The following is a 15863-nucleotide window of genomic DNA, read 5'->3' on the forward strand; positions in this document are numbered from 1 at the left end:
AAAGAGGGATGAAAAAGAAAACACATTCTCTTTGGAAGACTCACCTGACAGGCTTTGTCAAGGTTCCTTCCCCACTCTGAACTCTAGGGTACAGATGTGGGGACCAGCATGAAAAAAACCCTCAGCTTATTTTTACCAGCTTAGGTTAAAACTTCCCCAAGGTACAAACTATTTTACCTTTTGCCCATGGACTTTATTGCTGCCACCACCAAGCATCTAACAGGGAAAGAGCCCGCTTGGAAACGTCTTTCCCCCCAAAATCCTCCCAAAAGCTACACCCCCTTTCCTGGGGAAGGCTTGATAAAAATCCTCACCAATTTGCATAGGTGAACACAGACCCATACCCTTGGATCTTAAGAACAATGAAAAAGCTATCAGGTTCTTAAAGGAAGAATTTTAATAGAAGAAAAAGGAAAAGAATCACTTCTGTAAAATCAGGATGGTAAATACCTTACAGGGTCATCCGATTCAAAACATAGAGAATCCCTCTAAGCAAAACATTAAGTTACAAAAAGACACAAAAACAGGAATATACATTCCATTCAGCACAACTTATTTTATCAGCCATTTAAACAAAACTGAATCTAACGCATATCTAACTAGATTGCCTATTAACCCTTTACAGGAGTTCTGACCTGCATTCCTGCTCTGGTCCCAGCAAAAGCAACAAACAGACAGAGAGACCCTTTGTTTTTACCCTCCTCCAGCTTTGAAAGTATCCTGTCTCCTCATTGGTCATTTTGATCAGGTGCCAGTGAGGTTATCCTAGCTTCTTAACCCTTTACAGGTAAAAGGGTTTTTCCTCTGGCCAGGAGGGATTTGAAGGTGTTTACCCTTCCCTTTATATTTATGACAGGCTTGCTAAGCTTTATGCTGGTCTACCTACATTCTCAATTTACATCATCATTATGAACCATTTTGTCATCCTTATACGATGCTAATGTCCTGAAACCTAGAGCTTGTTAATATAAAACTTATTTGTTTACAGATATCCCCAAACTCCTGCTGCTGGGGTTTTTTTTTTCCTGATGCAGTAAAGTGAAAGGCTAGGGATTCACTCATCATGTTTAACTTCTGGAGAAGGATTTCCTTTAGGTCTCATGTCATTGTCAGCAAAGAAGGAGCTCTGTAGTTCCTCTCTGCACTGCAACATCTGCAGCAGACAAAACTCTAAACCCCTCAATTCTTAGTCATGAATGTACTATAAAAACAATGTAGCAGAAATGAAAATTGTTCCATCATAATTTTTCAGAGTTCTTTTCGACAAAAGCCAAACAGTTCTCATGAATACACATTTTTCTATAACCTTATACATAATGCATTAGGCTATACTAGGAGAATTGGGAATTACTTGTCCCTAGTAAAGGGCCTTTGAAAGTGCACATTTGGTAAACAAACCAAACCCTATGAGTGACGTGTACTCCTAACATACTATATTAACAACTGGGGAGTGTGAACACAGGGCAGGCACAGCATTCTTTAACTATATAACATCTTCTAATGTAACACGATGAGTAGATCACTTTCTCTTTGTAGTCTGCTCTCTAATTTCGTACTCTCCAAGCTGTCATTCTAAGAGAGCTGAATAAATTCCTACAGGAGAATGCACTAGGGGTTGGTTTCACAAGAGGACTTTGACACCTATCTGCCACCTTAAGCACCTAAATTCCAGAATCGGGTCTGACTGGGATTCACAAAACCCCTGTTCAGCTGCCACCTAACCTGTGGGTGCCCAAACTCATGCATTGTCTACATTCTTGCAGTCAAAGTTCCCTAGGCACCTACGTTTCTGCCTCTGGAATGTATGTGCTGCAGCTCCATGCCACACATCAGACCACCTAAGCCTCAGAGTGATACATAAACTAGGGAAAGATAGGCCTAATACCATCGAACTTGCCTATAGGGCTTGATCTGGTAGGCATGCTCAGAGCTTGCTTACTAGATTGGGCCTCTGTCTGCTTGTACAAAGTGATTGAGGGTGGGGAGAATTTCCTCCCTCAACTTTTAGCCTAGTGGTTAGGGTACTCACCTGGCATATGGGAGATCCTTGGTTCCAGGTCCTGCTTCACCTGAAATCTAGAAGGGATTTGACAGTGATCTACTCCCTCTGAGGTAAGTGCTCCAGCCACTGAACTATAGGATATTCTGGCATAGGGCTCTCTGTCTTTCCTGGTGTTATACTGTGCATTCTGGGGTGGGGGTACAGAGAGAGAGTGCACAAGTATGAGACTGACTCTGTAGCTTGGTGTTAGAACGCTCACAGGGGAGACCCAGGCTTCCTGTGCCAATGACTTTTAAAAATTATTTATCCACAGAGGAATAGCTTCAACAGGAGAGACTGAGGGAACCCCACATCAGAATATTCCCTTGCCTAGTGGTTAGAGCAGTAACCGGGGGGAAAGTAGATCCTTGTTCAAATCTTCTTCCTCCCCTCAGGTGGAGGGGGGACTTAAATCTGGGGTTTCCCACATCCCTGGTCAGTAGTCTACCTTTTGGGGTAAAGAATTATGAGGGAGGGCCTTCCTCTTGCCAAAATGGCATAGGCACCTAACTCCAAGAGAGGATTTGCAGCTGAGAATCGTAAGCAGAGGGCAGGCCCTCCCTTAGGCACCTATCTGAGAAAGTGAGGGTGGACGGGTCAGCGCACACCTCTCATCTTAACACCTCCCATTGGCTAGCTTAGGCAAGGAGCTGCTTTGCCTGAAGTTTTTTTTCTGAATCCCATTCTGAGGCTCTGATCTCTCCTCATTCATTGTATAGGGAGCCCAAGTGCTGGCTGAGAATCCTAATGATTTTCTAGGTGCCTCGAAGTTAGGCGTGGTGACATTCAGCATTGCCACCCCTAATTTCCTTTATGGATCTAGCCCACCATGTTGCTAGAATATGATGTCAACCAATGTTAAACAGCAGCATTTATGTCTAGTTGTTCTGTAGATTACTTGGTGCTTTTCAAATGGCAAACTTCTGAACCCAGATTAATGTTTTACTGCTTTTATTTGATACTAGGTAGTGGGTAGTTTTGCAATCTCTATATGAAAGCTTTTCAAACATATTGATTGACAGTATGAAGATATTGGACATCTTGTGGAAAAAATTATTATTAATCTTTTGTGCGGAGTTTGTGTTCTACCTGTACATAAACATTAACAGAGATAGTAAGAGGATGATTGATTTCCCAGGAATGGGAAATAACCAACCTAAGCAATGTTTATCTTAGACATCTGCAGCACTGTGCTTCATGTCAAGAGGTTATAAAGAGTCCAGGATAAGGATCAATTAAAAGAAGTTGCAGGAAAATCCTCATCGTTAGTCAGTGAAGATTTATGGTGTTTGCCTCTGTAATAATTTACTGATTGGTACTACTTGACTAAGGCAGGCACATACCAGTTGAGCTCTAAGTTTATTTGAAATGATAAGGCAGTTTGTAACTGCTTTTCAGTGTCACTGGATAATTTACTTACGTGATTATGATTTAAGCTTTCTCCCCGCTGCCCTCAACCCAGCAGGAACTGAGAACATTGTGGAAGTGAAAACATAAATTAGCCTCAGACAAACTGCATTTGTCTCTACAATACTGTATAGTGAGACAAGGATGGAATGTACTTCCCTGAAAAATAAGAACTTGTTGATATCTACTTGGCTGTGGAAAATACACTTCAGTCAGTAAACACGGAGCTGCAGATTCTACTCCCGCTGAAGATGATGACAATTTTGCCACTGACTATTGTCAGAGCAGAATTGGATTAAGAGCTGTGAGCAGAGAACAAGACTGTACAGAAATTAGAATTTCTATTACAAAGAATTCCATGTGAAATTGGTTAGTGTTTTGTATAATTCTGATATTTCTCTCCTCACTTACCACTTGGTTTCATGGGAAACATTGATTAAATCTCTCTATCTGCTCTTAAAAACATGAGGAGTTCCATATTTTTATATGAAAATCATTTTGCCTAAAAATATTTTGCTGGAATATGGGCTACAAAATGTGTACCTTGGCCAAAAAAAACCAAACAAACCAAAAAACCCCCCAACAACGGGGGATGAGGAGGAGGGAGGAATCTTGAATGAGTCATAATGCATTCCATTGCAAATAGTTTGTTCACATATAAGTAAGAATGATCTGCATAAAGCAACAAATATTCACAGTTTATTATAATCCTTGTATATCCATGGAAGTTTAGCAATTGACTTCAATAGAATCAGGATCTTTCCACATGCATTTAAGAATAATGGCAAAGATGGTTATGATTAAAAATTATGATGCTAGGATACCACAAAGACAGGCACCTTAAAATATGTAAGGCAGATAAGTGTTTGATAGATCTGGTTTTGTTGCACAACAGAATGCTATATTTGTATATTCTTATATCAGCTTAGAAAACATGCCTGGTTTTGTGAAATGTATCATCAAAATGTATTCATTCTTTAGTTCATATTGAAAATCCTGGAATCTGACATAGTTTCACATTTGACATAGTTTCATGTATTCACAAGAATATGTTCTCTCTCTCTAGCGACAGTCCAGAAATGAAACTGAAGTGTCCTAAAACAAAGTAGCTCTCTATGTGAGGTCGTGTGGTCCAGTGGTTAGTGCACTGGAGTTGGAGTCAGGAGACCTGGATTCTATTCCCAGCACTACTAGTGATCTCTTGAGTAGTATTAGCAGCTGAGCTTTAACAAATAACATTGCCTGTGCCATTTCCCACTCTTTGTCTATTTTATTTATTTAGATTATGAACTCTTTAGGGCAGGAACTCCCTTTTGTTATGTATTTGTCCAGTGACAAACATGATACAGCCCTAATATCTATTGGGGCTGCTAGGTACTACCATAATATGACTAGGAACAGTCATCTGTAAAGTGCTTTAAACATGGAAAGCATAATATGAATGGTAAAGGCCAGACTGTGATCCCCTGGCTTGTACTGGGGAGCAGTTACCCCCATGATCCCATTAAAATGAATAGGAATATTCAGCTAAATAAGTACTCACCAGTGTAAGTGGAGGGCGCACAAATTTGTCCTAAAAAATTACTGTTATTTTTCCTAGAGGAAAAATCAGCTTTCTAATAGTAAACACTGCCTCTTTACAACACTACCTGTGCTGAAAGGTCTGTGTGTTTCTGCAAATTCACATCATTTTAAAATGGACTTCAAATAGTAATGTAACCTGTGTACCAATGAGAAGCAGGGAGAAGATTGTCTATCTTTGTTATGTGCCAGACAGTTCCTACAACTTACTGAAGACTTGCAGTACTGACTGTTCACTGCCAAAGCAATCAAAGCAGTAGGAAGAACCCAGGAAAGTGAACCTTTAACTTTCTATAGCTGCAGATATTTCAGAGGTGGAGGAGGTAGAGAAACCAAGAGGGATTTAACTGAAGGGTGTGAAGAGAGTATGAGTGATATGTGTCTTCCAGCAACTCACAAAAGTGGCAGGAGCATAACCAAGAATTTTATTTATCTTTGGCAAAAGGTATTTAGCCTGCCACTGTAGATTTTTCATTCTGTCAGAGCACGTGTGTCTCATATAGAGAGTTCATCCTTTTATACACTAAGGAGTAAGAAAACAAGAAGTGCAGCAAGCTCATGTTCTCAAGGCAAACTATAACAAACAATAAAGAGGGCATCTGAGTACAGTCATATTCATTCAATTGCCCAAAGGTACAGGTAGTACTGATAAAAATGATTGTGGAAGACAAGTTCTTCTAGTTTTCTATCAAGCAAAGGCATTGGGTGATTTATGTGGAGTGAGTAGCAATGACACAGCGGGGCATGCTTTTGTACTTAAGCAAAGCCAAAATTGCATCATGCCCTCTGGGCATGAATGACCCAGGTCTTGCAAGAGGCTGGGGAAAAACAGAAGCACTGGGTAACCTCACAGATCTGCACAGGTGGTCAGCCCCAAATAGCACCGTTTTTGTCTGGGAAAGGAAATATTTTAGATCACTTTCTAAATCACTTACCTCTGCCAGCATCAGTCATTTCACACTTTCCATTAACAATCTGCACTAGTATTTATTATTTTATTTTATTTAAAAATACAATGCAACACAATCTTTTACTGAAGTTGAACATGAGGATTACATAATGGTTAGTTGTGTTTTTTTTCCTTTACACAGCTGATATTTAGTTATATGTATACTGGACAGTTAAAGGTATTTCAGCTCAAATGATTGGCTTATGGTGACATGCATCCAATACATATCCAATATAAGACATACAAAACAATACCAAGACCTACATCAAAATAAAACCTGGTTGTGATGGGTTGGAACCCAGAAACCCCCTTGGGAACTGCCACCTGATGTGCCAAGACTACTTCTGCTCCTGCTTTCCTGTCCTGTCAGCTTAGGACTTCGGTGCCCTGCCTGGTTTGAGCCAGACCCGCTAGCCTGCTGCAAACCCAGACCCACGTCTGAACCATGTCCCCTAACAGCTGTAGGATTACTTGAAAGCAACTTAGGACGTGTTCCTGTCTTTGACACTCAGATGCCCAACTCCCAATGGGGTCCAAACAATAAATAAATCCGTTTTACCCTGTATAAAGCGGATACAGGGTAAACTTATAAATTGTTCGCCCTCTATAACACTGATAGAGATATATGCACAGCTGTTTCTCCCCCTTCCCCCCGTCCTGGTATTAATACATACTCTGGGTTAATTATAAGTAAAAAGTGATTTTATTAAATACAGAAAGTAGGATTTAAGTGGTTCCAAATAGTAACAGACAGAACAAAGTGAATTACCAAACAAAATAAAATAAAACATGCAAGTCTAAGTCTAGTACAGTAATAAAAACTGAATACAGATAAAAATCTCACCCTTAGAGATGTTTCAGTAAGTTTCTTTCACAGACTGAACACCTTTCTAGTCTGGGCACAGTCCTTTCCCCTGGTACAGCCCTTGTTCCAGCTCAGGTGGTAGCTAGGGGATTTTTCATGATGGCTGCCTCTCGTTGTTCTGTTCCACCCACTTGTATATCTTTTGAATAAGGTGGGAATCCTTCGTCCCTCTCTGGGTTCCCACCCCGTCCTTCTCAATGGAAAGCACCAGGTTAAAGATGGATTCCAGTTCAGGTAACATGATCACATTTCACTGTAAGACTTCATTACCCACTTGCCAGCACACAAGTATACAGGAAGACTTACAAGTGAAACAGAGCCATCTACAGACAATTGTCCGTGTTAATGGGAGCCATCAAGATTCCAAACCACCATTAATGGCCCACACTTTGCATAATTACAGTAGGCCCTCAGAGTTATATTTCATATTTCTAGTTTCAGATACAAGAGTGATACATTTATACAAATAGGATGACCACACTCAGTAGATTGTAAGTTTTGTAATGATACCTTACAAGAGACCTTTTGTAATGAAGAATATTCCAGTTACAATATGAAGCATATTCCAGTTACATTATATTCACACTCTTTGCATATTTTTATAAAAGCATAGAGAGTGCGTTACACTGGTATATATGATGATTTTTGTTTTTTCTTTACTTCAGTCTTTACTTTAAAAACAAGTATTTTTAACACTATGGCAAGATCCAGAAAAGAATTTAAGCAACCAAGTAATTTTAAGCACGTGAGCAGCCCTGTTGCTTTTCTGGCTAAGGGCCTTGAGGTGCAAATATTTACACACAATTATCACCCCGCAGTGTCTCTGACATAATGGTCACTTTGTGGGCTAACTAGAGGGAAATGTTCTGGTATCTCAGATACAACTCTGTGACGATTCATGATATTCCTATAGTGCCGAAGATGTGCATGGTGCTTGACAAAACAGATAAAGATGGATTCATTGCCTCTGAGATTTTCCAATCCCAAGGCTCAAATCTGAAAACTATTACTTACCTGAGGAAAATGTTTGCAGGATCATGCCCTCACTAAAGTTGTGAACAATGGGAGGAGACTACTGCGGAGAGAGATGGAAAGAAGTAGGGACCAGAAGAAGAATGAAGATGGGGGAGAGGAGATTGTCAAAAAAGTGTGTAGCACGTTTACTTGGCATCAGTAATGGACACCTGATATTTTCTACTTACCTAATCTGACAAAAATGATAGAAATCACCTTGTTGCAGGGGAAACATTGAAAAACTCCTGGACTTCCTTGGAGAAATCTAAATGCCTTTTGGACACTTAATAAATATTGGAGTTGCTGATTTAGGGCATTTGGGGGAAGGTTTTAGGCCTGGTAGCTCTTACAGAATATCCTATGTAAGAGAACACAGCAGACTGGAAATTGACCGTACAAAAATAATTCAATACCTGTTGGTAAATTGAATTAAATTTATTGAATCTCTGTGCTTATGGTGATTATAACAGTCATGGATAAGTGAGAAGAGAAGGGGGAAATGCTTTCTGTGTTGTGTTTTGCATATACATATGTCAGTTAAGCTGCTAGGATTTGTCTGTTTAAGCTGAGGCTTAACTCTCAAAAAAGACACATTGGCATGGATGTCAGTGACATTTTGCCTTCCTGTGCAGCACTGATCAGTCATGATCTATTAGAATCTGCTGGGCAAACTAATAGGATTGATTTATTACAGTTACAGGGAGGCTGGAGATTGGCAGACAGATCACAGAAATGTAGGAATGGAAGAGATTTAGAGAGGTCATCTAGTCCAGCCCCCTGCATTGAGGCAGGAGCAAGTAAACCTAGATCATCCTTCATAGGCGTTTGTCTAACGTGTTCTTAAAAATCTCCAAGGATGGGGATTCCACCTTCTCCCTTGGAAGCTTATTCCAGTGCTTAACAATCCTTATAGCTAGAAAGTTTTTCTTAATCTCTAACCTAAATCTCTCTTGCTGCAGTTTAAGCAGATTTCTTCTTGTCCAGACTTCAGTGGACATGGAGAACAATAGCTCATAGTTCTCTTTTTATAACAGCCCTTAACATATTGAAGCCTTTTATCAGGTCCCCCCGTCTTCTTTTCTCAAGACTAAATGTGCCCGGTTTTGTTTAACTTTTAAATCAGGTCCAGCCTCAATCTAATTTGTCTAAATCTTTTCAAAAGTATGGTGCCCAGAACTGGACACAGTACTCTAGCTGAGGCCTCACGAGGGCTGAGTAGAGCAGGAAAAATACCTCTCATGTTTGACATATTGCACTGTTGTTAAAACACTTTAGAATTATATTAGCCTTTTTTGCACATTGATGACTCATATTCAATTTGTCATCCACTGTAAATCGCCAGGTTCTTTTCAGCAGTGTGACTACTTAGGCAGTTATTCCCCATTTTGTAGTTGTGCATTTGATTTTTCCTTCCTAATTGTACTACTTTGCCCCAGTCTATACTAAATGTCACCTTGTTGTTTTCAGACCAATTCTCCAATTTGTCAAGATCCTTTTGAGTTCTAATCCTGTCCTCCAAAGTACTCTCAATCTCTCCCAGCTTGATGTCATCCATAAATTTTATAAGCATACTCTCCACTCCATCATCCAAGCCATTAATGAAAATATTCAATAGTAACATGAGACCAGGACAGATCGCTGCAGGACCCCACTAGATACACCCTCCTAGTTTGACAGAGCACCATTGATAACTACTTTTTAAGTGCAATCTTTCAAACAGTTTTGCATCACCTTATAGTAATTTCATTAAGTGATTCACTAACTGTGACTTTTATCACTATTACACTCATCCTCCTTTCCCCTCTTTACTTTGTATTGTTATACCCATTTTTTCATTTGGTCTTTAATTAGATTGTATATCCTTCTGGGAATGATTGTGTTTTACTTTGTATTTTCACAGCAACTACCACAACGGGCCCCTAGATACTGAACATGGAAAGGACTGATCCATGCCTAAGTAATCGATATATTTCTGAAATATCCATCACTGTGTCATGACATAAATTCATAGATTTTAAGGCCAGAAGGGGAATTAGATCACAAATATTAGGATTAGATTATAACACGAACCAGAGAATACCCAGATACCCCTGTATTGTGTTTGACTAACACACATCTTCCTTTTAAATCATCCAGTCTCCACCAAGAGATGGTAATCTTCCACTTCTCTTGCTAAGCTGTTCCATGTGTGCCTGTATCTAGGATGCAGGTAGAGAAGGGATAGTTGACGAGACCATCTTAGGTTGGATAGGTAGAATGAGGCTCCATGAAACAAAGAAAAAAATCTGCCCTCAACTATCTCAATGTATAGGTCAAGGGTTCCAGCAGGCCTGAAAACACAGATTGAGCCATCCTTAACAAAGCCAACCTGTTACTATACATCGAAAGGTTATGCTGGCAAACTGAAGAATCCATCTGGTTCAAGCTGCAACTCAACCTTCCAGCATCACTTCTAAGTATGTTTCCAAGCAGCTCTAAATCTGTTTTTAATTTTTAAGTGTTTCATCATGTGGATAAGAATAGGATCCATTTGTAAGAAGGTTTCTTGGGGTACAGCTCTGTGGGTTTAAAATACAATTTTAATCATTTCTGAGAATTATATAGTGTGAAACAAGTATTCAATTTCTTAAAGCTCTTATCTCTCCACCACTTTACCAAGGACACTGAAATGAATTCCAATCCTCAGATTTCACTCTCAGCAAGTGAAAAATGCTGGAGTTTATGGAAATTTAGTGTGTGTATTTAACAAGTGAATGTTATCTTATTATAGCTTTCAAAAAGGTCTTTACTTTTTTTTATTTTATTTCAATACACCTTGGAATTGTAGACAAAATCCGGTCACATTTATGGCACCATTTTGCAGGAAACTGCTATTTTCATTTTAGCAGTCTATTGCAGTTAAACTTTTTTATTACAACTTTATTAAAAACTCTGATAGACCACACAGTTCCAACAAGACCTTAATCACTTTTCACTTATGCTCTAAAATGAAATGTCAAGTGGATTAATCCACTATTCCACCTGCCAGCCTTGCCCTGGCTTTGTTCCATATCATTCCTGAATACCCTGAGCTTGGTTGGCATGAGTCAGAACATAAGCAAGTCAGCTTGGCTATAGACTAATCATTTATGTAATGTGCACTCCAATGTGTACAGAGGGGAATTGGTAATTACATGGTATGTCTGCATATGCAAAACAGAATGGGACCACATGTCTATAGTTCCTGCAATTCTGAGATACTTTCTAGATCCTAAGAGACTTCACTCTCCCCATGTGAAGCCTCATCTGAGGTATTCAAACTAACATTACTCTCCTGGTGATTCTTGGTCTGCCTTTTAGTTTTAAGTATGTATAACCCCACTGAAGTCATAAGTACAATTCATGTGACTAAAGTTGCATACCTGCTTATGAGTTTGCAGGATCAGGACCTTAACTTTCAATATATGTCTCTCCCCCCATAACAGCGAAGAACTGGTGGGGGAAGTGGTTTCTTACATTAATTAAACATCCCTTCCATCCATATTTACAAGTCTGAAACTTTGTTTAATTTCGGCACAGGTGTATAGCTTTCCATGCTGAAATAATCAAACAATTGCATAGTAAAGCTAATTATTTTAGCCCCATAATTCTTTTAAATGGAACAAAACTTTAAGTTCCCATCTGTTGGCTGTTCAGGAAAGTAGTTAGTGTTCTCAGTCCATCTAGCGATGCTGGAAAACCATTGCCATATTTGCCACTAATTAAACTGACAGCAGAGAGGGCATAGATTGAATGGCCATAGGCCATAAAGTATCTTCTTCCCCTCTAACAGGGTGGGGCACACTGTGGGGACAGAATGGGGAAGCTTGTACTTTTGAAACTCCAGTGTACCTGTGCTGTAGTGAACAGGTGTCTTCAGGACTTTCAATCCTGTGTCCTTCACCAGCTCTAAATTTACACTAAAAATTCTGGACTGTTTGAAGGGGTAGATATACTGAATTGACAACTGTAAAGACTTGTTACATGATGTGAAATACAGATTTCCGAGTATTCATTTGGCAGTAGGGCCATCGGTATATAGCATCTTGCTATACAGTAACAACCTTTCAATGCAACACCACGTATTACCAAGAAAAAAGAACACAGCTTTCTCTGATTAGCAGGCAAATTTGTAGTGTGTATAATGAAGCAATTAAGTGAGCTATAAGATTGCTCACAAAATGCTGGAACAAAAAATTCTCTAGCTATAGTTTGTTTATTAACATGAACCAAGCCAGGTGATTAAGCATGGTATAGCTAAGAGTGCTCCAAAAGTGTTGCAGAACAAATCTGCTGCATTAATTGTACATCTTATCCAGAGACTTTAACATTCTGAACACACATTTAGTGCTGCTAAAGCAACTGTGTCTGATAGAGGGAAATTCTCTGTCTACAGATCATGTAAAGCTGCTAATGATCATCTTAATTAACCCCCAAAACTTTATGCATGACTAGTATTCAGCCAACCTTTTGATATTAGGCAGGAACCTATTGAAGGCAGTTTGGATGATGAATAAATTGATAAAAGCTCCTACATCAATAGATGTTAAAAACTCGTTAAAGCTTAGTTGGTTTAATTGTTACAATATTTGTAGTGATCTATTATTCAATAGCAGTGTTAATATTATGAAAGCTGAGTCAAAGTGGGGCCAAAAATTGGTGCTTATATGAAAACACAAGAAACACTAAAGTGAGACAAGTGTGCTTGATGATGCTTAGGTCTGATACAATAATAGAGGGGCACAGCAATTAACTTGATTACATTTTTTATTCATTGTCATCCTGCAAGTAAACAAGATGGGAACAGGAACATCTGCTTATTTCTCAATGTAGGGAACATTTATTACATGGTAGTACATATCTTTCTGCTGTTGGTTTAAAGAAATGAACACTCATTGTTCAGGGTCTTGGCTTACTCGATTTATTTTGAAGTGGTGATTATCCATAAATGTCTGTGTTCAAGGTTTTTGTTTTTATAAGAAAGGATCAATTATTTTGTGTAGATTTAATACCAGGGAACTAATAGTTTTTCAATATATACCCTGCTATATATCTAAAGTTATTGAGCCTGGGACTGCAGAAGAGTTAATGTCTGAGCAGTGCTGTGAGGACTCTGCTAAACTTCTAATTGCTTACCTTCTCACTCTCTAATATTTCCTTCAGGGGTGCAATCAATTATTCTAAAGAGTGGTGTTTCTCATTTCTTTTCAGGCACGTCTTATACCTTACCTAATCCAGCCTTCTGTCAAAACCATGCTAGAAATCTTCTCAGACAGATCTGACATTCTGTAAATTCAGAATGGATATTTACATTGATAATTAGTTCCTTGAACGTCATAGCCTCATAGACAGACTGGGCTTGGAGGATGAGAAAGCTTGAGCACTCTGATCATGATAATATAGAATGCTCGAACGGTAAAACATCTCCAGCATGCTGCCATAATTTATGCCACATATTACAAATTAAAAGTCTGTGATGACTCATTTTTATTGCAAAGATCATAAAAAGGACAGAAAGTGGGACAGATTAATCAACGGTGTAATGAGGATGGCAAATGGTACAAAATTAATCCATTCTCAATATACTATTAAAATTGTAATCTCCATATCCTTTGTTGAATGAGGAGTTTTTTTTTTAAGCAGCAGCACTTTAATATATCAAATCTATGCTATGAGAGCAAACCGATGGTACGACTGCAGCACTGCAATGACCTTATTTCACTCTTTTTTCCCCTGCAATAAAAAGGAAACCTCCTTCAGGGAAATGTACTCTAAATATGTCAGGAGTTAAACAAATACTGTTCAAATCAGTGTACTGCCAAGCCTATTAGAGGCCCCTGTTTTGATTTTGGTTCAGTAGCTAAACCAATTCCATCTCCCTCCTCTCTCCACACCCTCAAAAATTGTTTTGCTAGAATGAAATCTTTCATTTAACTTAAAACTAAACATTTAGTGTTTGTATCAGAGGGGTAGCTGTGTTAGTCTGGATCTGTAAAAGCGGCAAAGAGTCCTGTGGCACCTTATAGACTAACAGATGTATTGGAGCATAAGCTTTCGTGGGTGAATACCCACTTCGTCGGATGCAAGTAGTGGAAATTTCCAGAGGCAGCTGGAAATATGCAAGCAAGAATCAGGCTAGGGATAACGAGGTTAGTTCCATCAGGGAGGATGAGGCCCTCTTCTAGCAGTTGAGGTGTGAACACCAAGGGAGGAGAAACTGCTTTTGTAGTTGGATAGCCAGTCACAGTCTTCGTTTAATCCCGAGCTGATGGTGTCAAATTTGCAAATGAACTGAAGCTTGGCAGTTTCTCGTTGAAGTCTGGTCCTCAAGTTTTTTTGCTGCAGGATGGCTACCTTTAAATCTGCTATTGTGTGTCCAGGGAGGTTGAAGTGTTCTCCTACAGGTTTTTGTATATTGCTATTCCTAATATCTGATTTGTGTCCATTTATCCTTTTACATAGGGACTGTCCAATTTGGCCGATGTACATAGCAGAGGGGCATTGCTAGCATATGATGGTGTAGTTTACATTGGTGGACGTGCAGGTGAATGAACCGGTGGTGGCGTGGCTGATCTGGTTAGGTCCTGTGATGGTGTCCTATGTGGGCAGATATGTGGGCAGAGTTGGCATCGAGGTTTGTTGCATGGATTGGTTCCTGAGTTAGAGTTACTATGGTGCGGTGTGTCGTTGCTGGTGAGAATATGCTTCAGGTTGGCAGGTTGTCTGTGGGAGAGGACTGGCCTGCCCCCAAGGCCTGTGAAAGCGAGGGATCATTGTCCAGAATGGGTTGTAGATCACTGATGATGTGTTGAAGAGGTTTTAGCTGAGGACTGTATGTGATGGCCAGTGGAGTTCTGTTGGTTTCTTTCTTGGGCTTGTCTTGCAGCAGGAGGCTTCTGGGTACATATCTGGCTCTGTTGATCTGTTTCCTTATTTCCTTGTGTGGGTATCATAGTTTTGAGAATGCTTGGTGAAGATCTTGTAGGTGTTGGTCTCTGTCTGAGAGGTTGGAGCAAATGCAGTTGTACCTCAGTGCTTGGCTGTAGACAATGGGTTGTGTGGTGTGACTGGGATGGAAGCTGGAAGCATGAAGGTAGGCATAGCGGTCGGTGGGTTTTCTGTATAGGGTGGTGTTAAAGTGACTGTCACTTATTTGCACCGTGGTGGCTAGGAAGTGGACCTCCTAGATTGGTAGATTGGTCCAGGCTGAGGTTGATGGTGGGGTGGAAGCTATTAAAATCATGGTCGACCTAACCAGATCAGCCACACGCACATCGGCCAAACTGGACAGTCCCTACATAAAAGGATAAATGGACACAAATCAGATATTAGGAATGGCAATATACAAAAACCTGTAGGAGAACACTTCAACCTCCCCGGACACACAATAGCAGATTTAAAGGTAGCCATCCTGCAGCAAAAAAACTTCAGGACCAGACTTCAGTGAGAAACTGCCAAGCTTCAGTTCATTTGCAAATCTGACACCATGAGCTCAGGATTAAACAAAGACTGTGACTGGCTATCCAACTACAAAAGCAGTTTCTCTTCCCTTGGTGTTCGCACCTCAACTGCTAGAAGAGGGCCTCATCCTCCCTGATTGAATAAACCTCGTTATCCTGAGCCTGATTCTTGCTTGCATACTTATACCTGCCTCTGGAAATTTCCACTACTTGCAGCCGACGAAGTGGGTATTCATCCACGAAAGCTTATGCTCCAATACATCTGTTAGTCTATAAGGTGCCACAGGACTCTTTGCCGCTTATTAAGTTTTTGGTGGGTTTCTTTTTTTTTTGTTACTTTTTAAAGTTAAATCTAGCTAAATGTCAAAACAAAGTGTTGTTTTGAATCAAAGTGGAAACATTTCATTCTGAAAATGTCAAAGCAAAGCATTATGACTTTTTTTTTAAAAAAATTTTGTCACCATTTAATTTTTTTTTGCCAAAACTAATTTTTACCCAAATTCACAAACAGTTTTGGTCAACCCAAAA

Source organism: Lepidochelys kempii, chromosome 12 (assembly GCF_965140265.1).
Source record: "Lepidochelys kempii isolate rLepKem1 chromosome 12, rLepKem1.hap2, whole genome shotgun sequence".
NCBI classification, from domain to species: Eukaryota; Metazoa; Chordata; order Testudines; family Cheloniidae; genus Lepidochelys; species Lepidochelys kempii.